This window comes from Zootoca vivipara, chromosome 4, assembly GCF_965207765.1.
Source record: "Zootoca vivipara chromosome 4, rZooViv2.hap1.1, whole genome shotgun sequence".
In the NCBI taxonomy this organism is placed as follows: Eukaryota; Metazoa; Chordata; class Lepidosauria; order Squamata; family Lacertidae; genus Zootoca; species Zootoca vivipara.
Genome location: NC_142587.1, coordinates 24,233,178 through 24,256,978, shown reverse-complemented (window position 1 = coordinate 24,256,978; position 23,801 = coordinate 24,233,178). Strand labels below are relative to the sequence as shown.

At 41.5% G+C, this 23,801-nt stretch overlaps 1 protein-coding gene and 1 pseudogene across 1 annotated transcript in view; one reads left to right on the top strand and one right to left on the bottom strand.

Annotated features, from left to right (window-relative positions):
• NALF1 (NALCN channel auxiliary factor 1) overlaps window positions 1-23,801 on the top strand; it is a 343,765-nt gene that overhangs the window by 208,541 nt on the left and 111,423 nt on the right. The window lies entirely within an intron of this gene.
• On the bottom strand, window positions 18,416-19,171 carry LOC148685865 (uncharacterized; annotated as a pseudogene).

The following is a 23,801-nucleotide window of genomic DNA, read 5'->3' as shown; positions in this document are numbered from 1 at the left end:
GGTGAAGACAATTTTATAAACTTAGCACCCGTCTGAGTACTGCAGCAGTAAACTCTCGTAAGGCCACCACACATAACGCCTTATAGGTGTACACTTAAGTGCCATGAAAAATGTGATGTTTGAATGTGACAAATAAATTTGCACAACAGCAATTGCACTCATTGGGATGCAGCTCCGTCTTGCATGTATAGTTTGGTGGCAAACCAGGCTTTGCCTCTGTGTAATGTGTGAAATGTCATCGAGGAAGCCCCAGGAAGCTATCCGTGTTATTCTGCTTCTGGCCACTTAAAAATAGAGCAGAAGCTTCCTTAACAAAAAAAAGTTGACTCAATTATTCCCCCCCCCCCACTGCCTTTCATCAGGAAAGGCAGCATTGTAGAACTATGGATCTGAACAGAAATCAGTTCCCTAGTCATGGCCCCAGCTGTGAAATAGCTTAACAGAAATATGGAGAGATACTACAAAGCTGTCTTTTTGTCGCTCGCCTCTTTTTCGGCCTGTTAGGAAAATCAAGGTCTTTTCATTCTCCAACACAATGTTTTGTGACACTAGTGTGCAAGAATAGGAAGCCCACCAGTCAGTTTTTATCATCACACATTCACCCGCTATGTAACAATGTTTCCGGTTTGAAAAGGAGAGATTTTTATTTCAATTCAGTGAGAATTATAGGACTACAAAGGCAAGCAGAGCAGAGGTCTTATTTCATTGACAGCTGTGGGAGAATTTTAGAGCAACCATATCTCCCCCCCCCACCCCCGCCCGCCCTCTCCTTCCAACAAAAACTTATCATCGCTCAGGACTCTGTTGTGAATTGGCCTGCAAATGTCACTACTAGTCAGCTGTTCTTTTAGACTGTAAATCGTTTAAGATTGCCTGATGATAGAAAGCCAAGACACAAATGGAGCTGTCTTGCTGTATGCTGAGGTTTCCATTAAAAGCTACTGTAGCGCAGTGGATCAAACACTGACATTCGTCCAAGTTAGAATAAGTTATCTTTAAATCTGTAGTGGGAAACAATTTCATATCATGGTAGCATATATATGTGTGTGTGTGCACTGTGTGGTTTGCATTCCCTTCAGTTTGCATGGTTAGCTTAGGATTCCAAAAATTCCTACAGTGATACCTTGCTTCTCAAACTTAATCCGTTCCGGAAGGCCATTCCAAAACCAAAGCATTCCAAAACCAAGGTGCGCTTTCCCATAGAGAGTAATGCAAAATGGATTAATCCGTTCCAGACTTTTAAAAACAACCCCTAAAACAGCAATTTAACATGAATTTTACTATCTAACGAGATAATTCATCCGTAAAATGAAAGCAATAAACAATGTACTGCAGTCACACAATCAGTCAGTCAGTCAATCAATCAATCAATCAATCAGTAGCTGAACTGGGTTCCACACAGTCACAAAAAAGAGTCACAAAAACAAAAATGCAAAAATAAATAGTAAAAACAGACAGACCTCAGCGTAACACTCAAATCGGACCATGTTCAGCTTCCGAAACCGGAACACTTACTTCTGGGTTTACAGGGTTTGGGTTCCAAGTTGTTTGAGTACCAAGGCATTTGAGAACCAAGGTACCACTGTATTTAGTTTCTCTCTTCCACCCACCCCTTGGGGAAGGAGTGGCAAACCTGCAATCATCCAGAAATTGTAGCAACTCTAACTCCCATCAATCCTTGCCAGCAAGGCCCGTGTTCAGGGGATTGATGAGAGCTGAAATCCATAAACATCTGGGGATCTGAGGTCCAAGAGCACTTTTGTAGTGCTGCAATATCTGGAAGGCCACAGCTACTTTGGCCTTGGTCTAGAAAATATTGGCTATAATTTTTAACCCTACAACAAACTTAACTGTACTTCTCTGAGAGCGTTCACAATGCATTTATTTCTACAGTCCCGAATCATTAGTTATCCTCAAAATGCTCAATGAAGTAAAACCTTGTTTAAAATGTGAGTTGGGACAGTTTGAGAACTGTGCAGTTCAAGCCATTCATATTGAAATTATTTCTAAAACTTAAACCACCATACGTCCTGAACACTGCAAGGTGGCATATAAAATAGATGAATGTTTCTGTTGCACACTACAGGTTTCTCCACAGCATTGACTATGCATAAAGACACCAGAAAGCTGTTGTAGGACCCATCCAATAAGGACTGAAAACCTCAACACTCCGTTTTGATGTTTGCGGTGCGAGATGAAAACAAAACTAGTTTATTTCTCTGTTTAACCAACACAAAAATAGAATTCTACCATTAGACGTAACAACTGAGTCACAAACTGAGGGCATGACTCCTAAATCGCAGCCTTGCCTTATGCACAACCAAGCTGCTTTTCCCCTCAAAATATATTGCCGTCACTGGTGGTATAATAGTATGCAGACATAAACCAGTGTTTGGAACTTATTTGTCTTGAAAGCCATAGTGCCGAGAAAGAAAATCTTGAGTAAATTAGAAAGGGGTTTCACTTGGCAGTGTGATTCCCCCCCCCCGAAGACAATTTGCCCCTAGCCAGAGTGGAGGAAAAGATGGTAGAGAAAAGGATGCTGAGACCAATCCTTAAGAGGAAGGATTCTGCCAGTAGCAGATAAAACAAAACAGAAGCCTTTCCACTCCTGATGGTGGCTTATCCTGCGTTGTTTTCTGCTTCTTTTTCTTGTAGATGCCTCTCGGCGGCCTCCCTGGTAGTGTTGGTGAGTATTCTCGTTCAATTCCAACAATCCTGATAACCACTGAATACATATCAGAGCAACTCGTACTATTCAGTCATGTTTTCTTTTCTTTTTTTTTACAAGCCCTCACCATAGTCCTTTTGATTTTAGACACCACAACCTGCCCGAAAGGAAAAGACCCACCACCACCCACATATTTCATCCTTCTCATTATTTTATGGCCAGAAGAAGGAGTGGGCAAAGGTGCACTTCTTGATTTACCTTAATCTCATTAAGGTAAGTCATGGTGGTGCTTTTAGGTCTGTAGACTAAATCAAGGAGGTACACACACATTTCTCCCCTCCCCAACCCCTTTTTAAAAAACTGCATGCAAAGGGCAAGGTTCCAGGAGGCAAGGGTGATTGGTTTCCACTGTCAAAACACCTAGGCCACAGTTCCTTTTCCAACTCAGACGGGGCAGAATGGAGATGTGCTTCCTAAGGCATGCCCCTCTCAAAGTAACACAATTAGGATGTGGATGCCAGCCTTCTCTCTGTACACATTCTGCCCTGCCTGATCATGCACCTGACTAAAGTTGGATCAAAGGTGACAGTCTTGTAGGTCTGTTTCCCTTCTAAGGCAGGCGGTTTCGTGGACGGGCTCCGTACCGCTCTAAGTGAACCGGTGAATGCCAGGCTGAATTGTCCAGCTGCCGCATATTGGCCAATGGCAGCAGGTAGTTGTGGGTGTTCCCTTGGGCGTGGGACCAACTGCCCAATGGGACACTTGGCCCCATCCCTGGGGACAGGATAAATTGTGGCCTGCCAAGCCACTCCGCCTCTTCCTGGAGAGCAATAAAATTGCCCTCACTGTGTGGCAAGACAGGGAGCATCAATCTGGTTCTCTGGGCAGCCCAAACTCATTTCCTGTCTCCCCCATCTTTCAGCAAGAGGGCAGTGAGAGGCTTTGTTTGCCCACAGTGATGTCATCATGTAGTCAGATCATATTAACTGTGTGGTATCATAACATCAACACACTCACTCTGTGATCAAGGCTGGGTGGGATCACATAGCGACAGTCTTTCATGTTAAAAAGTGATGCTGACACATCAGAAACCGGTGACCTTTGCCACAGAAATATAGCAAAGCAAAATTTCAGCACCTCACTAGTATTAATGTGCATTGGAGAAGTGCTAATGTATTCTGTACAGATTAATATTGACATGACCAATCTTGTCATTCCTGTGGGGCCAATTCTTTCTAAAGGCTTCTGTTATAAAGTATAAAGCAAAATCTCAGAGTGTTTCATGAATCCCACTCATTTCCTACCCCCATTTCTCCTTGATAGCTGTCTTTATAATTTTCCTTATCCCAACGTCCTATTAATTCCTTTGCAGTTCTTTGTCCAAAGTTATACATAGCAACTTGGGAGAAATGGTTTGCTGCTTTGCCTGTTGGGAGAGGAACTGAGTGTTTACCTATTGGGGTTACTATTTTTGCCTAGCCCAGGGAGAAACAAGTTAGTGCTAGCTTTATATTTTCCTTTGGGGCAACTATTACATTCTTATCTTCTTGATTTCTTTTCTTTTAACATTCAAGATAAGTACCTTTAAAAATACTGCTTTGGTACATACTTCAATTAAATATGAATACAAGATTGAGACTAACATTTCTTAAATATCCAAATACGTTCCTCAATATGTATCACTGAGAGATTAATAGGGAAAAGCTAAGAAACAGGAGAAAACACTGTATTGCTCTGAGCTACTCTGACCTCCTGTTATGCAAAGCTCTTTCTAGGTTTTAGTGTCACACTATCATTGCATTTTGGAAACCCATGTAGAGTGGCTTCAATTTTACACCTCATTAAAGCAAGCAGCATCAAGGTGTAGTTTTATAACCACCCAGCATGGCCGCCACTACAGAAAACAAGCTTGTTTGCTTTCACTTTTACCTGTACAAAGAATTCATACATGAACTTTCAGGAGAGAGAATAAGAAGAAGTGTTGCAGAGGGTGAACTGAGTAAAGAAATTATGACCTCAGAATGAGATGTTACTGGTCATGAAAAAATAGTGGAACTGCATGAAATTGACAGAAGGATTACTAGACCTGTACAGTAATGCCAGTGCTTCAGTCCCAACTATTTGGTGCAGATTTCAAAACAGTTATGCATGCTGGGGAGGTCCTCATTGTGGAATGCTAATTGGTTAAAGACCAGGAAGCAGTAAATTGGAATAAATAGGCAATTCTCATAACCATAGAATCATAGAGGGGACCATAAGGGTCATCTAATCCAACCCTTTGCAATACAGGAATCCTTTGCCCAACGTGGGGCTTGAACCCATGACCCTGAGATTATAATGGAGCACATGTTCCTCCAGAGGCCTTCCCTGGTGCCTACAGGACCCCATTCCCCTTCCTCCTGAAATTAGACTTCAAAAAAAGCCCTCGTTTAGCCAACAGAAGCCCCCCCCCCAAGCCTATACTCACAACTTGGGTCATTTTTGGGGGTGGGGGTTACTCCTGGGAAGGGGTGAGTTGTAGCATGCATGTGGTGCCCAAAACAGTTTCTCTGGTTTGTAGCTATAGCCCCAGTTCCAAAATGTTGGCCAGTCCTACAACAGAAGGATGTAAGAAGTGCATTCTCCCAAGGACCAGTGCCTTTGAAATGAACTAGAGTTAGGGGTGAATGTGAGGTGGTAGTTTGCTGATGACACCTAATTGTTCAGGACAGTCTTACGGGAGCAAATGGGTACCCGATGGACTCAGGTTCCAAAGCAGACTCCCTGGACCACCAAGGAGCATAGCTGCCAAGTCTCCTGTTTTCCCCGGAAAACCCCTGTTTTTCCAGCTGCCCCCAGCCGAAAAACCGGATTTTTTTGTTTTCCCCCGGTTTATTCTGGTGCGGCGGCCATTTTGGAACTGGGTGGAGCATGCTCAGAAGCGACTTTTGATGCTGCTCTGCCCAGTTCCGAAATGGCTGCAGCGCGACTTCTGGTGCAGTGGCCATTTTGGAACTGGGCACAGCAGCATCAAAAGTCACTTCTGAGCATGCTCCGCCCAGTTCCAAAATGGCCGTCACACTACTTCTGGTATGCTACTTTCGGTCCGGTCCCTTATTTTTCAGAGAGGAACTTGGCAGGTATGCCAAGGAGCAGACCGTGCAGCAGATTTCAAAATCCAGTCCTGCAGGTCCTGCCCCTCACTTCTCTGTACAGCACATGCAGAAACCGCCTTATTGACTATTGGGCCCACTATTAGTCCCGTCTGCTCAATCCTGTCTTCACATGCAGGGGAATTCCCTAACTCACCAAAGGTTGGAGACCCATCGGCTGCCCTTGCCTGGTTTTGCTGGCTAGTCAAAGCCATTTCCTGGGGTGTGGCCGCTGTCGCATGCTGACAGCTTATAGAAGCCACAGGTGAGAGCTGAGTACAGACTGCAGCCCAAAGGTCAACAAACTACCCCAGAAGGAGCACAATGTGTCCCAAACCAGAGATCCCCTTCTAATGTAGGTACAAGGAGTTTGTGTTGGATGGGGATAAATGCCTTTCTGATGTGTTTAAGTTGTGCTTGTAGTACATAATCTTATAAACAGAGCAACCAAACTTCATAAAACTGTTGAATTTATAGCTTAATTGATATTTATTTTAGAGTGCAGTAATCAACAGCACTATGTGCTAATAAAGATTTCAATTACCGGATATCATATGAGAGGAGAAAAGCATAATAGGGTCGATGCAGTTTGTCATAGATATGTACATAGCTGCTGAGCTGCAGGTGAATTTACCTGAGGTACATTGTCTATAACTCTCCTTGGTCCAGGATTCTTGCTCATAGTGTGGTGTGCGTGTTTGTGTGTGACTGCACAAGCCACAGCTGAATTATTATTGAGATGTGGTTTTGGCTTTAAAACAAACAGAGACCAACAAACGACCATATGGCTTTTTATCTGGTTTTTTTTTGTTTTCTGCTCAGGATTCATACAACCCAGGTAAATATTAGCAAGATTTGAAGTGATATGAATACATTGTTTAGAGTAGGGTAACTTGTCATAATGAAAGATGAAAAGGCTTTTAAAAAAATCATCAAGAAAATAAGAACTAATTTGGAGCTGAAAATTTGCTATATCTAATGGGATTTCACCTATGAAACCAATTAACTCTAATCTCAATTGCAGCGACACTTTTTAACAGGGCCCAGTCATTTTCAGATAGGTGCTAATGTACATCATGTATTTACATGTAACACAGTTCCACAATCTGTCTCTGTAGTTCTGTATTCCATTTTCATTCTTATTCCTCTTTGCATAGCAATAGGTAGATGGATGGGCACGCACACCCACCCTCACACACAATTTGATTTGAAACTTGTAATTTTTCAAGGGGGAAGGACCCATAGGTTAATTGCAGAGTGCTTCTAAGTATGGAATAAATTTTCATGAAAATCCCAATGTTGAGTTTTAGCCACACTGATTTTTCTCATCCCTGTCTTGCTCCTTGAACTTGATCCCCCCCCCTTTGGTTCCACTAAAAATAAGAACAATTCTTGTATACTTTATGAATTATATGGGGTATATTATGTTGCTCGGCGGGGGGATGTAGTTTTATACCCCTGCCCTGCAAAGGTTAGGGCCTGCATTGGTATAGAACTGTGTCTCTGCCATGTGAGGAGTGGGAAGGGAGTATTGGAGGATTCAGTGTGTGGCATGACCCCACTAGTGTTGCAGAGATGTGTAGAGCCTGTTATTATTGTATGCTTGGCGGTGATTCTTAGTAAGAATGATGCAAATGTTTGGTAAGTGTATGTGGGTTTATAGCAGTTTTGGTGTGAGTGGGCAGAGATATCGTATGAGAATGGCTGTAGTGAATGATATTGTGTATTTATGTATTTGGATTTTTCTTGATATAAATTTTCTGAAATAGTGCTTATTGTATATCTATGTGTTTGGATTGTATGTTCTGATTTCCTTTATTGTTAACCTCCCAGAGATCTGTGGATAGTAAGGAGCTTGTAGATGGATTAAATAAATAATATACACATTATTATACAGCCGTACCTTGGTTCTCGAACAGAATCCGTTCTGAAAGTCTGTTTGACTTCTGAAAACATTTGAAAACCAAGGTACGGCTTCAGATTGGCTGCACTCAGCTTCCTGCACTCAATTGGAAGCGGCGGAAGCATAGCTGCCAAGTCTTCCGCTGAAAAATGCGGGATCAGCAGCGGCGCGGCACCGGAAGTTGCTTCTACACATGTCTGGACACGCATAGAAGCAACTTCCGGTGCTGGCGCTGCCTGATTTCCGGTGCCCAGACATGGGCAGAGCTGCAACCGAAATGGAGCCTCCCTGGCAGGTAAGAAATCCGGGGGATTTCCGGGATTTTTTTCTATTTGGGATAACAGCGGGAAACGGATTAAAATCCGGGGGGTTTCCCGCGAAAAACGGGAGACTTGGCAGCTATGCGCGGAAGCCACGTCAGATGTTCGGCTTCCAAAAAACGTCTGCAAACCAGAACACTCACTTTGAGTGCGGCATTCTGGAGCCAAAACGTTCAAGTCACAAGGCGTTCGAGAACCAAGGTACAACTTTATGTACTATTATGTGTGGTTGCCTGGAGGCTGAAATTAGTGCAGAATCACAATCTGGAGCCTTATTCACACATTACTTGTTTGTAGGGCAGTGGTATGTTGACTTGGGAGCTGGGGTCATGTTTCTAACAGGAGTTTTGTATGCTGTGAGTTTTCCTTGCAGACAACCATCCAAAACACTGCCAAGGGGGCAGCAGCCTGTGCCCCTTTAAGAAACTGCTGGCCACTGTGATACATTGCTGCTTGATCATTATTAGTCATTTCGTTTTTCTACAGCTTTGTATTTTTAAGAAAAGAAAGTCAAAGCAGTTTGCAGCGCATTAAAACATCAAATAATACAATCCAAAATAAAACATTACTGAAGCAAGTCAGATACAAAGTTTACATTCAAAGCAACATAATTAACAGAAAACTAAAACATTATCATAAAGAGATTTCAAAATAAAGCATTACAAAGGTCACCTGCAGAATGTGCATTTAACACAGCAAAATTAACCAACCCCCCCTAGATATTTCAAAAGCAATCTTTACTAAATGAAGTAAAATATAACATGCCCTTTTTAAACAGCATAATTAATAAGAGAATAAAATGATGTCATCTCCCTTCTCCCCAAGAAGCAACTGGAAAATAAGTTATCTGCAGGCTTCCAAAGAGACAGCTGAAAGGAAAACAGAATCCTGTTCCTAGGCAAAGGAAATCAGGAGGAAAGCACAGCTTAGACTGCAAGGATCTAAGAGTTGGAAGGGACCGCAAGGGTCTGGTCCAGTGTTTCTCAACCGTGGCCCCTTCCGAGCTTGTTTCCTTCCTGTAGCCCCACCCCTGTCTTACCGGTAGAAAGGTAGCTATTTTGTTCGTAAATAGAACATGCTTTTTATTTATTATTTTTATAAATATATAATTTTACTTGTGGCCCCCTTGGAATATTCTGGGGGGTCCCAGGGGGCCATATGCCCCCCCAGTTGAGAAACACTAGTCTAGTCCAACCCAACGCCCTGCCATGCAGGAATCTTTTCCCCAACACGGGGCTTGAACCCACAACCCTGAGATTAAGAGTCTTTGTTAAGAGTCTTCTCTACCGACTCAGCTACCCTAGGTTCAAAAAGAGTGCTAGAGAGACATATAGGAGGAGGTGGGCAGAGCCAGTGGGCACCCCCCCCTGCAAGTTGAAAAAAGAACAAAATCAAACAGAACCAGTAAGTAGTTGGGTCAAGGAGGAGAGAGAGAGGTTAAGGAGATTCTGCAATCTGGCTCAGACAGTTCTGAGATTCTGAGGTTCAGGAAGAAGAGGAGAAGGTTATTGTTCTAGATTGGCTTAAGTTATTCTATTCCACCATGCCTATTAGAAGGGAAAATCAACAACAGAACTTGTGAAAGAAATGAAAAGGGAGGTCCAGGAAGGCCTGACTAACAAGTCCTTTTGCCCCATCAGAAATAATTCGGCTCTACCAATTTGATTCACTCAGTTGGTGAGGAAGGAGAGAAACACATCAGTGTTAATTACTATGGATAAACTCGAACCTCCCACAAGCTTCTAATCACATCTAACTTTAAACTAGATAGCATGACCTGGGCAATTACAGCACATCGAGCGATCAAGCTGTTGGAAACACACGAGACTATATCTTAACTGTAAGGGTTGTTTGTTTAGGGTACAGTAGCAGAAAATAAAACAGATGTTTTGCTTTCTGAGAATAGCTTTGGCAAAACAGGCAAAAGGCTTGCACCCACTCTGAAGCAGTGCGGAGGAATCCCCAGTTGAGCAGATGCATTACAAAGATGCAGAATGTAGGCTGCTCCATGCACAGATTGTAGTGGGGTGGGGGCGATGACTGCCCTCTCAAGGTGGATTATCTAAGGAAATGGAGAAGAGGGACAGGAATTAAGGGTGGGGGTGGAAAGACAAATTCAGATTGATTCACATTTTAATGCAAAACTACCTAATTTGCTCTCCTTGAAAAAATATCAGAAACCAAAATGCTTTTGAAGTTCCAAATTTTGTGATGCAGTCATGCAGCCAAAAAAATTGTGCGCATTGGTGGTGGTGGGGGGATTATGCACAAAACATACATACCGGTATATTAAGAAAATAACATGTAGAATGTTAGGGAAATTGCTTGCAAAAACATGCTCTAAAATACTGGTGAATTTTCATGAGATATTTTTTCCAATGCTGTCTGAAAGATACATGTTTGAACATTTGGAGAACTATTTGGACATATGTGGACGTCATATAAACAGGTGCATGTTTAAATCAGGGTAGATGGATTGTTGTTATTGATGCTGTTTCTTTTTTCTTTTTGTTATATTCACAAACTCTATTTATAGATGCAGATACAGATACATAGATAAAGTGGTACCTTGGTTTACACAACCATAATCCGTTCTGGAGGTCCGTTCGTAAACCAAAACAGGTTGTAATTTAAGGTGCGCTTTCGCCAATGGGGCCTCCAAATTTTTTTTGTTCGTAATCCAAAATAATAATAATGGGTTGTAATCCAAAAAAGTTCGCAAACTAGGACATGCACTTCCGGGTTTGACATGTTTGTAATCCAAAATGTATGCAAACCAGACTGTTTACAAAACCAAGGTACCACTGTACTGTAAACTAATGCAGAAATGTGATGAACTGAAGAATGGGAAAATGAGAAATTTAGGAATATCAAATATTTGTCTATCCATAAAAGGTATCACTGTCCCCCAGGAACAAATGCATTTTCCAGGATGGAAAGGATGGAGTTAATTTACCTACGTTTGCTATACTTTTCCACTTTATGTACACCCCACCTTTCTTCCGTGTTAGGTAGCCCATGATAGCATTCTTGGCTTCAGCATGCATCATGACAAGTTGGCTATTGAATTGTCACTGGTTTCAATCCTGTTGATGAAATAAAACCACAGGAACACTCATTTATTATTATTATTAATAACAATACTGAATTGGTTAGTGCACAAGAAAAGGCTTGTGCTTAAAGTAGGAGCCCTGCGTCTTTGCATTTCCCCAGTAAACATGTTTTCCCCGGACGTCCAAGGATGATAACAATTTAATCTTTAGGTTGCTGTTTTCAATGGAACACCTAGCAGACTAGAGGCATTTCCATTGACAATAGGATTTAAACGTTTAATCCACCACTGCGCCCACACCACCATGGGAAGCTGCCAACTGCGTCCAGATTCGCAGGTCTATAAATTTTCAGTTTCTGGATTTGTGTCAGACCACTGGATTGCTCATTAATCCATGTGAAAAACAAATCTCTTTCTATCCCCTCCCCCCAGATTGGGCTACTTTCATGCTAGCAGTATGCATGCATGAAACTTAATAATTAAAGATGCAACAAGAGCTTAACAGTACAGCTAGTTTTTCATAGGGATACAGAGAATATTTTCCATGATTTCAAGTAGCACATTTGAGGCCGCCAAGTAATGTGCCAAAATAGATTCATCATACCACTTGCTTTGATGTTGTGCTTCTTCTGGTACCATTTTCATGTTCCTTTTTTTTGGCCTTCAACTGTCCTCAGCATCAGGACCAAACTGCACAATATGTTAATCACATGGTTTGGCCTTAAATGCATGATATTTCTTTCAGAAATAGCATGGGCGCCCTGATTGAGACCAGACCCCTAGCATGGGGCTAGAGCACCTTAACCCATTACCACATTCTGTGCAGTGTTAGAAACTCAGATATGTAAGCTAGGCTCCAAGTGACTCCTTAAACCAGGGTTGTACAGTAGTCGCCAAAACAGAATGCCTCTGTTTGGGGCCTTTTTGGTTCCTGAAATTCTTTCTGTTTGTGTAGATAAAATATGGATGTGTTGCTAGTGTATGAAAACAGTCCAGATCCAAGGATCCCCAGGCACCTCCAGATGGTAGAGACATCAGGTGCTATCCTGGCACCTGAGCCATCTTCACATGGTTGCAAGTGGCTGATAGCCAGGTGCAAAATGCACCTGGAGCCTGGTGAATTTTGAAGACTGATTTTGTGGTCTTGATCCAGATCATGGGCCCTGTACCTTCTCTTTACATAGGTCTCTCCCTCCCTCCCTCCCTCCCCCTCCTCCCTCTTTTTGTGTGTGTAAGCTACCATTCACACCAATCCATGAGTGTCTGTGACATCATCAACAACATCCACATTTCCTTGGACTAAGCCACAGTGTTCAACATCTGAAGCTGGAGAAGACAGAATGGGCAAGGAGGGCGGGGGGGGGGCAATATCAAAGAACAGAATTGTGAATCTGATTGCAGTGAGTGCTGAAAGTTAAAAATTGTTTCAAATGGAATTTGTAACAACAAAAAGTTTGAGAGGGTGTATTGTACCCCTGCGCCTTTGATGTGCAGAAATCAGCTGATGAAGCTTTTTGTGTCATGGAGCTAAGCATTATCAGTCACAAATAGCCATAGTTTAAACTGGCAGTAAAGAAGGAGCCACAGGGATTAATTCACAAATTTAGAATCCTTCATTGGGAGGGCCTGGGAATTGCTCAGGTAATGAGTGCTGAAAAGAAGGAACAGTCTTATTATTTCATGTGTTATATGGCTCAGCCTTAGTTTTGATGGGCGGGATTCTGGCTTAATCATGTTTACAGTAGACCCATTTTTTTCCATTGGGTCTGCTGCTCTAAGTCAGAACGCCACACACATTGGGCCAAGCCCTGCTAAGTCCTGTACATAGTTGGCACTATCTGTGATTTTCCCCCAGGTCACTAAGACTGAAATCCTAACATCATCTACTCAGAAATACCGGCACATCCAACTGAATTAAATTGGGCTTATTCACAGGTTAATTGAGTAAGGATTGTGGCCTAAATTCTCAACAGAGAAATAAAAGAAGTGAGTGTACTTCAACTAGCTTAAAAGGAAATCCTAGAGTACTTTCACTAGGAAAAGTTAAACTTCACATATTTTAAACTTGATTAGAGGCTTAGGAGGTGATTAGAATGAACTAGGTAATTAAACATAATTGCTTTTTTCAAGTTCTTAAAAGAACATTTTGACAAGAGTATGACATTCTGTTTGTAAAAGAAAGAAGTAATAAAAAAACTTTTGAACATTTAGAAAGCAACTATGTAATAATCTCCTGATCCAAAAGGTATTAGCAGAGTAGTTTGGTAATACATTTTTCTCTTTTACATATTACCATGAACTGAGCATGCACAGTTTTGGGTCTGGAGATTGTTGTCTTGAAGTAGGGGAATCCCACTAGATTAATTAATGGCTTGCAACTAAGTGCTGTTAAGTAACCATAAATGTTGTCCCTTATACATTGACATTAACTTCAATTGTACAGTATATGTCAATCTTATAGTGTTATCAGATTCATAGACTAGCAATGTATTTGTACATGTGAGACAATTGGTCATAATGCAGTTTATCACATGGGGATTAGAAAAACCACATTTGTTGAGATACAGTGGAAGTGTTCTGCATGGTATTACACTCTTTCTTGGGGGTCATATTGGCAGTTTGTGGGTATACCTAGAATTGTATTGGACTTGGACTTTCAGATTTCTACTACTTCTGCTTGCTTTAACTTGTTCGAACGCTTTCATTATATAGACATTTGTAATTTTCTGACCCTGTTATCACAATGTGGTCTTCTGGGGATGCCCTTGAGTACTGTTCAGGAGTTGTAGCTAGTCCAGGTTTGCTTGCTTGGCCTTTGGAGCAGTATTAATGCCAAAACAACTCAACTGGTTACTAGTAAGGTTCCAGTCAAAATTTCAGGCTATCACACTGATGGTATCCAACTGAACAGTTCTGCTGGTGCAAGGACTTCTAGCTGCATGGTGGAACTTCTCCACCATCTCCTCTCTTTGTGCACCATTGCATGGCCCTTAAATCTGTTCTAGAGTTCTCTCCAACTCTCTGGAGCAGATTCTGGGTTTGCACAGGGAGCAGAGAAGGTGGGGAAGTTCCACTGCATAGCTAAAAGTCGTCCTGCTAGCAGAGCTGTTTAGTAGAATATCACCCATGCTTCCATTCTTATAGTGTTTGAGATCAGTTCTTCATCAGACTTTCAGTAGCTGTATTCCCTGTGATTGTACTATTTCCCCTATTCTTTAAAGCTGCATGCGTGGGTTGCTTGATGTTGTAGGATACAGTGGTGCCTCGCTAGACAAATTTAATTCGTTCCACGGGTCTTTTCTTATAACGAAAAAATTCATCTAGCAAATCCCATAGGAATGCATTGAATTTTTTTTTATTTTTTTTTTGCCCATAGGAACACATTAATTGAATTTCAATGCATTCCTATGGGAAACCGCAATTCGCTAGACGAAAACGAATTCGTCTAGCGAGGCAACCTCCGCTAGAAAAAACCTTTCGTTAAGCGAAAATTTCGTTAAGCGAAGCACCACTGTACTCTTGGTGCTGAAAATCTTGGCTTATAAATTGAAACCCAAAGCCACATGCATCATTACAGCATTCCCAGCCATTAATGCAGTTTTGTGCATGAGCCACAGCAGAAGAGCCAATGGGAGTACTTGGTAAAAATATTCCAGTTGGCCTTCATCTTGGGGGGGGGGGTGTCATTTCTAAAGGTGATGCAAGAGTTGTGTATACCCAAAGTCATGTTACTTTTAGAGCCACCCTGTGGCTAGCCGCAATAACAGACAGCATGGTAGTAATATCAGAATAATGGAAATACAAACAAACCGTGAAAATACGGTATATGCAACCAGAAGACTTCACATATACAATGTATCTGAAAAGGCAAGTAAGATTCAAAAAGTGCAATGTTCAAAATATCAAAGTCCAATATAAAGGTCTAAATCTTCAAGCAGAATTCAGAAAGTGCAATGTTCAAAATATCAAAGTCCAATATAAAGGTCTAAATCTTCAAGCAGAATTTAGTGCTTTTTTTGTAAGTGAGGGCATTTCAATAGTATGGTGGTGAATACTTTCAGGATACTCATGAGATCTATTGAACCGTTAAGATTGTGTTGTAAGTTTATATATTTTCTGTGATGATTTGATGATTTGAAAAAAACAAAAACATTATTTAACCTTGCAAGTAACTGTTGAATTTAATCTTGCCAACCCTTGAGGCCTGTGAGCTTCTTCAGCCTTGTTAAGCCTTAATATACGAACTTGTAGGTGAGTAACTTTAGATATTTTGGCATACTGTTTTAAAAGGAATGTACAAACACCTACAGTGCATTATGATGATCATCCAAGATAAAGTCCGTCCCCTGAGGAAACGATACTGGTGAAACGGAGAAGATACAGCTAGCCGCCCGTCGGAAAAACAGACGAGGACGCATGATACGTCGTAGCACTTTAATATTGGACTTTTGGCACTTTATATTGGACTTTGATATTTTGAACATTGCACTTTCTGAATCTTACTTGCCTTTTCAGATACATTGTATATGTGAAGTCTTCTGGTTGCATATACATTTAGTATTTTCACGGTTTGTTAGTATTATCATTACCCTGTGGCTAGCCAGCTGCTGGGGGGGGGGCAGAGGGCATCCCTACCAGTCCCAGGGTTGGCATGCTGAGTAGGCCTTACCTGTGGAGCACAGCTGACAACTTAAAAGGTATTTTTTGCACCGGGTCCACTTGGGGTTAACCTGGCACAAAAGTAACTGTTAAGCTCTCAACCTTGCTTCTTGGGCAAGGCCATTTCAGCACACCAACTCTGGGAGTGTTATGGATGCTCTTTGGAGATTTCACAGGAGTATCCAATTTCCTGAAAGATCTCACGAGAGTATCCCATGTATGGTTGAAATAGCACAAGGAAACATGTGTGAGATGCAGGCACACTCTGTTTCTCTTGATACATGCAGACCTCTGTTTGGAGAACTGCTTATTAGTTGCATCCTAGATCACAGACAGCCTGGGGTACAATCTATTCAAGACAGTCTAGCCCCCACTTGAAGTCAGTAGGACTGAAATTAGTTTAAATCTTGGCACTTCGCAGTTGCGGCTTGTAAACAAAATCTCTCTAATCTGGCAGCAACAAATGATCTCTCTAATGATATGTTTGTTATCACTGCTGCCGGGGAGGACGCTTTTATACTATATTTAGTAAAGCAAATATTTTTCCTAAACTTTTCTGCACATAAACACTGATTGGCAGCAATTTGCAAGTAGTGCAGCTTTTGTATATCCAGTGCCATGGGTTAGATTAAATGCTTCTACAGGCAAGCAACCTTATTAAAATGTGTGTTCTGTCTCATTAACTATTGTTCTCACCAGACTCTGTCTGGGCTTGCTACATGCTTAATGCGTGCAAATCTCAAATGACCAAATACTGATAAATGAGGATCTAGAAGGAAAAAAACAAAACAAAAACAGAAATAAGGACAGCCAGTGACACTCTATAGCATAACCCATAGAGCAGGTTCAGGCTCACTGAATGACCTTGTTGGGTTCTACAGTGACTTCAATGAGAAAATTTGTGTAATTAGTGAATGAATCCTTTATTCAATACTAACTTGACATTAGCTAGCCAGGTTCTCAAGCCGGAGTACTCCAAATTACCTGCATGATGATTGTGGGCTGAACAGGGTAAGTTTGCCATCCTCTAATATGAACTTGGTTTTCACCTTAATACAGTACAGACATCCACCCACACATGAAGCTATCTTCCATTCACTTTAAAGCGATGACAACAAATTAGCAAACACAAACCTAACATTGAAGTACATCATCCTATGCTGCTGTGTGCTGACCCAGCAGCGAAGAAAGCAGTAGATTTTTGATCTCAGTTACCCTGAGTTCCTGCATAAAATACTTCCTTAAGCAAATGTGTTTGGGGACAAAGTTAAGTAAAATACGCAAGATGTATCTGCCTATTTCTGGGCCCATTTCCCATGCATTCAGTCATAGGTCCATTATACCCCCCAACCCCCCTTTTGGGTCTTTTGTATTTTAATTAGCACAACAAACTTGTATGTAAACTGTATACTTCTGAAACATATTTTATATGCATTCTTTTCCTATAGCAGGCATTTCTGCATGCCTCAGCCCAGTATACCTGAAGGAGTGTCTCCACCCCCATTGTTCTGCCCGGACACTGAGGTCCAGCACTGAGGGCCTTCTGGCGGTTCCCTCACTGCGAGAAGTGAGGTTACAGGGAACCAGGCAGAGGGCCTTCTCAGTAGTGGCGCTCGCCCTGTGGAACGCCCTCCCATCAGATGTCAAAGAGATAAACAACTACCTGACATTTAGAAAACATCTGAAGGGAGCCCTGTTTAGGGAAGTTTTTAATGTGTGATATTTTAATGTATTTTAATCTTTGTTGGAAGCTGCCCAGAGTGGCTGGGGAAACCCAGCCGGATGGGTGGGGTACAAATAATAAATTATTATTATTATTAATTATTCAGTAATTAAATAATTGTACAAGTTTCCCCTCTAAAATGCACCTTTTTGAACTAAAATCACATAGCTAGATTTGGAGAGATGCACAATCTGATTGAAAGCTGCACTCCCAAGAGACCTGCCCATATCTATATATCCAGTTTACAAAACATACCTTTTCTTCATGCAAAGCTTCCAAGAAAAATAATGGAAACTAGAGAACATGCAGAATACTGTCACAAACGCACAAAAGTAGCAGGAAGAAAACCAGAAAGATTTGAGACCAAAAAATAATATTGTTGCCCATAACATGGGGCTGAAATCCTGGTTATCACATTGAAATCTTCCCTAGGCTTTGAATGGTAAATTGCTGTGATACCTATGTATTCTACTACTTTCTGTTAAGGTAAATGAGAGAAAAGTTTGATACTAATTGCTGGATCACATTTCACAGCTTGCCACAATTTTAAGAGGTGCGTGGTTACATATTCCCTGTTCAACTTTAAAAACCAAAGTGGGGTGTAATCATGTATCACATCATGTTGATTTTTAATCTTAAGAGAAACTAACATGTGAATTACAATACTGCTTTCGAAAGCAACCCACCATAAAATTTGATCCCCTGCAGTATTCACCAACCCCCCCCCCCCGAATGAATAGAATATAACCGGTAGAGTTGCTAAATTCCCAACTCCCTTAGAAAATGACTCAGTACAACATACCAGATTATAAGACAAAAGAAACACTAATTCTGATAATGTGGTGTGTAATTATTTTTTTGATAACTGGATAAATGAAGAAGAAACCTTTTTCTAGCAAAAATAAAATTAAATAGTATAACCTCAAAAATAAGAATACAATTTATACCAAGAAACTTTAAGAATTCAGTCTCTGTCGTATGTTTCTAGATTTTCCATTTTCACTTTTTCACTTTTTGAAAACTGGTACTGTATTCCCCCTGTCGTGTCTCCAAGAGAATCTGGCATTCTCTGGCACTTCCAGAGCCAGTGTTGGCAGAGAGACACTTTCCATGTTGGGAAGCTCCAAGTCTACTTCTTCATGTGGAACTTCCTCTTCTGCAATTTCCTCCCAGTCACCAAGTCACCATAAGGCTTGGCTATTTGAGATGCTGCCCAAGATGTTTCCTGCAGAACAGCCTGCTTCATCCTCTTGATTGGTGCTTTCCTGTTCCACTTCTTCTTGCCATTTCCCTACAAGGCCTGAACTTTTTGGCACCTGCAAGGCTTTCCCTCTACTTCTTCATCACTTTCTGTTTTCCTCCAGAATTTTCTTTTTGGCTTTCATAGTTGGTTTTTTACTTCCCACTTTCCCAGCATCTGATTCGGCTTCCTTTGAATCCGATCCTTGACTGTCTTCGGAACGGTTTTCAGTGCGACTTTCCTTTGAAGGAGACACAAAATTATCAGGGTGCTTTCAAATTGATACTCCTGCTTCTGTATTGTAGTAATAGGTGTGATCATCTTCACTTGTTCCTCCCATCCACTGTACTGTCTTTTGGAGTTCCTGAAGGTTGTCTTGAAATCATTCAGGTTTCTTCCACAGTTGTTGTCTTGATATACCGTTGTCTTGCAGTAATACACACAGCCTTCTTTTTTTTGGGGGGGGGGTCATCCTCACATCCATTCCTTTGTTTCATCTGTTAATGTTTTCGTGTGCTCTCTCTTGCTTTCTCATCCTTTTCTTTATTTTCTTCCTGCTTTTTTGGTGCTGAGCTTTTAATTAAAATGAAATGTAACAAAAGATGGGTCACCATTGTGTTTCTCTGGGTTAAAGGAGGAAAAAAATGTGTAATAGGAAGTTGTCATCACTCATTTGTTGCTACCCAGGGCAGCACCCTGCCGCACTTTCCTGCAGAAGCCGCATGAAGTTTTTCTTCATTGTTAGTGGTACCTATTAAAAATCTATTGCCCTGTTTTCCGCACAGATGCATAAATAAATAAGTAAATAGTTTTCACAATGGGTGCATTACTCTGTTAAATATATTGGCCCGTATGCACATTCCAGATGTCATTTTTCATTTAGTGTTTCTCCTATTTTATGAGAGCCCTCCCTACTGTGTTTTAGTGTTGCCTTAACTTTCTGTTTTAACTAGATTTTGTATCATTCATGCATCAATGATACAAATGCACTTTTGGAAGTAGACGGTAAACTGTGGGAATAAAAGATAATGAGAAGCAGAGCAGTAGGGAAGTAGAAGAATGGTTTTGAAGTACCCTTCTTAACATCCGTGAAGCCTTGCAGAATTCTCCCTGGTTCTTGTTACCACACTTCTGCATCTACAGAATGTTTCTTATGTTTATTTTTCCCTCCACCCCATTGAGTAGATTCAGTGAACTATTGTTTGGATCCAGACCAAGTAAGTTCTCTACAGTTTCCACGGAAATCAGTGGGACTCAAGTTAGCAGTGGCTAACTTTTTACATTGATTTGAATGGGACCCTAAGGGTAACACACTTGGGCTGCCTTTAACTCACTAAAATGCAACATGGCCCACAAGTTCTTCCATTCTCATCCAACATTTGGCCTGAACCATCAATGGACTTGTGAGCTGAATTCAATATTTGCTTGTACTGTACTTGGTTCTTCAGTGAAGAACATGCAGGTAGGCTAGCATGCCTGGGTAATATGTTGTCAGCTTAATTTGCATTTAATGTAGTTTATTTACATTAGAAGTGTTAAAGGAAGGGCTTGCACCTACATGTGCTTCACTTCTCACTGATGATGCTAACGGCAAGTAGGTGTTGATTGCTTGAAAAACAGGGACATCGAGAATAATCTGTGCTAGCATCACCCACATGGCTGACTCTCCTGGGCTGTAAAGAACACTTACCCCAAACAACAACAACAAAGCAAAAACAAAATTTGCTTTGTTTATTACATGGCAATTTTTGTTGATATATAGTATATGACTAAAACACCGTTTGATCAAAAGAGTTTTGGGGAAAGACAACCTTTCACGTACGTTAATATGTATACAGTAATTATTTTTTGCTTCAAGTTAAGGTAATAAAATTTGCAATTGCAGGCACCATTCTCTAGTCCAGGGGTTCCCAACAAAATTTTCTCGAGGACCCCTCATCGAGCCGCTATTGTGACAAGGACCCCCATTAATTTCTAATCCTAAATCTAATTCCTAATTCCTAATCTAATTTTTCCAGTAAGCTTAACACTGATCTTGGAAGGGTTAGGTTCAAGGGACGCCGACGATTTAGGTTCAATGGACACTGACAAGATCGGTTCGAGAGTCACTGACTTACTTGCTTGAACATCAAATGCATTATTTTCCTCTTCATCTGTAGGCCTTGGTCGTTTTAACCGCCCGGCACGCTTTCTCTAGCGCCTCTGCTCCGTAGACCCGGGCTGGCAGTAAAACACACAGCAGAGTTCTTCTTCTTCTCACACACAGCGGAAACTTGTATAGCCTGGGGGTCCCCGGACCACCTGTTGGGAACCACTGCTCTAGTCCTTGTGTTTCTAAAACAACCAGTGCAAATTTCCATCCCTTTTCAAAGGATGTGGAGGGTCTGGAGGCACGCCTCTCAAAAACAAAAGTATTTAATGCTAATGCATAGTTTTCTGAAATCTTGATATTTAGAGCATTAGATTTTTATACTGCAGGATATTTATTTGATTTTGGCACGATCCTGCACTTGAAGGTTTGTATGATTATTATTTTTAATGCTGGTTTGCAGTGATGTGAGGAAGTAGCTAGGACAGGCTCAGCCTGTGATCTAGGTGGATTATGTGCAAAGTCCAGAAGTAGAGATATATTGTATTTAAAGTGAGGGTTCTGGAAGATATGACTGATGGAAGTCCTTGAGTTGGAGAACAACTCTTTCTAAATCAGAAATATCATTTCACTCCGCTGCTGGTGGTTTTGAAAATTTGCATCCCCCCCCTATGATTCAGAATTTTAAGTTTGTTTTATGCTCTTACTCGTTTAGCCTTTTCATAATCTTTGAAGATGATTTGGCAACCTCAGCTAGTGCAGAATTCACTGACTAGGATCAGATGGTATGAAAATACAGCATTGACCCTGACCCACAGTGGTCTCCACTACCAACTTACTTACTTACTTATTAAATATATACTCTATCCTGCTTCCCAAAGGAGTGCAGGGTGGAAATTGGTTTCCAGGCTCAATTCAGAGTGATGGTTTGACCTAAATTAATTTGTGTGGCCTGAATGCTTCAGGGACTGTTGCTCACCTTGGGAACATACCTGGACCCTGCAATTATCACCAGAGGCCCTTCCCTAACCTCCAAGAGATGTATATAGGGTGGCAATGCAAGAATGGGCTTTTTTACTGGCTGCTCCCTGTTTGTAGGATACTCTCCCCATGGAAATATACTTAGAGCCTTCACCGTTTCAAATGCCAAGCTATTTACCTAGGATTTTCATTGATTAATTGGGAACATTCTGTAATATGAATTCTGGCCTGCAGGCGGTGGTCAATTTTTTGTACGGTGGTGTTATGGTTGGATAAGCGTTTTCAGATAAAAATCTGCGTTTTCTTTTCTTGATGCATTTCTTTTAAAATGTTTACAAGCTTTTTGTATTTGATGGATATGTAAGTTGCTTTGAGACATTTGTCATGGAACGAAATGAATAAATGAAAATAATGTTAGCAATAATATGATATGAACATTATTTTCATTCTAATATTTTATTTCAATATATGCTATAAGAGGGACTTTAAAAAAAACCCCAAATGGAGTATGTGATTTTCCCATGAAATTCGCCATTTTAAGTTTATAATAATAATATAATAATAAATTTTTATTTATAACCCACCCTTCCTGGTTTAAATACTGGGCTCAGGGTGGCTAACAGAAAATATAAAACATTGATTAAAATATACAATATAGTTTTATTTTTGCCTGGGTTAACTATTATTATTATTATTATTAATTGTTTTTATTGAATTTTTCAAAAAGAAACCATCTCAGCCAAGCAATACAAAATAAAAATGAATAAAGAAAATTATAAAGTAAAAATTAATTAAAATTAATTGGCAAAAAAGAAATAATAAGTAATCAAAACAGTGTGTACATTTAGGGGCAGGGCTGTCTTAACCATATCTGGCGCCCTGGTGCCAAGATCCCTCCGGCACCCCCCGAGAGACGCGGAGGAGGCAGCCCAAGGCTCGTGCTCCCTGCGTGAAGCTCCGGAAGCTTCTCTCAGCTGTTCAGGCGGCCCCAGGCCAGCGCTCCCCGCGTGCCTCCGGAGAGCTGCCTGAAGCCGCTCAACAGCAGAGGCAGATACCAGCGTCCAGCGCCCCCTTCCGTGCCCCTAATGGCCAGGCGCCCTGGCACCTTGCGCCACCCAGCTCGGGCCTAGGGACGGCCCTGTTTAAGGGAGACGGGGAAATGATACCTTGTGTTACTTTTATGCAATGATCCTCCCCCCCATGGGTTAATGACTAAGATACAAATAAAGGAATCTGAATCTGTTAGGAGCTATGGCTGCTGTAGTTTGCATTTATTCTGGAGGAGTTTTAGTCCACTGCACATTACTCAAGGTGCATGGATGAATAAAGGGCACACACACATGCATGCGCGCACATACACACATATATATAGACATGGGTGGCACTGTGGTCTAAACCACAGAGCCTAGGGCTTCCCGATCAAAAGGTCGGTGGTTCGAATCCCTGTGACGGGGTGAGCTCCCGTTGTTCGGTCCCAGCTCCTGCCAACCTAGCAGTTTGAAAACACATCAAAGTGCAAGCAGATAAATAGGTACCACTCCAGCGGGAAGGTAAATGGTGTTTCCGTGTGCTGCTCTGGTTCGCCGGAAGCGGCTTTGTCATGCTGGCCACATGACCTGGGAGCTGTACGCTGGCTCCCTCGGCCAATAATGCGAGATGAGCGCCACAACCCCAGAGTCGTCTGCGACTGGACTTAATGGTCAGGGGTCCCTTTACACGCCCCCCCCTCTCTATAATATTGCCCTTTATCCAGGTTTGAGAAATTTGCAGTATGTCTGACTGATCAAGCACATTAGCACAAAGCCTCAGTCTATCCTCTTCAGTGAGAAGGAAAACTTATAAGCACAGGTGGGGCTGTGCCAAGTAGCCCTGCGACCTCCTGTATTGCCACTCACCCTGGTTTGCCCCACTACCTGGCATTCATGGGTATAGCTAAGAGCTAACAGAAAAGAAGTGTCAAAATGAAAGAAACGAAGGTGAGTCAAATAGTTGAAGCGAAAGAAGAATAGGGAGGAGGAGGAGAAAAGGAAGA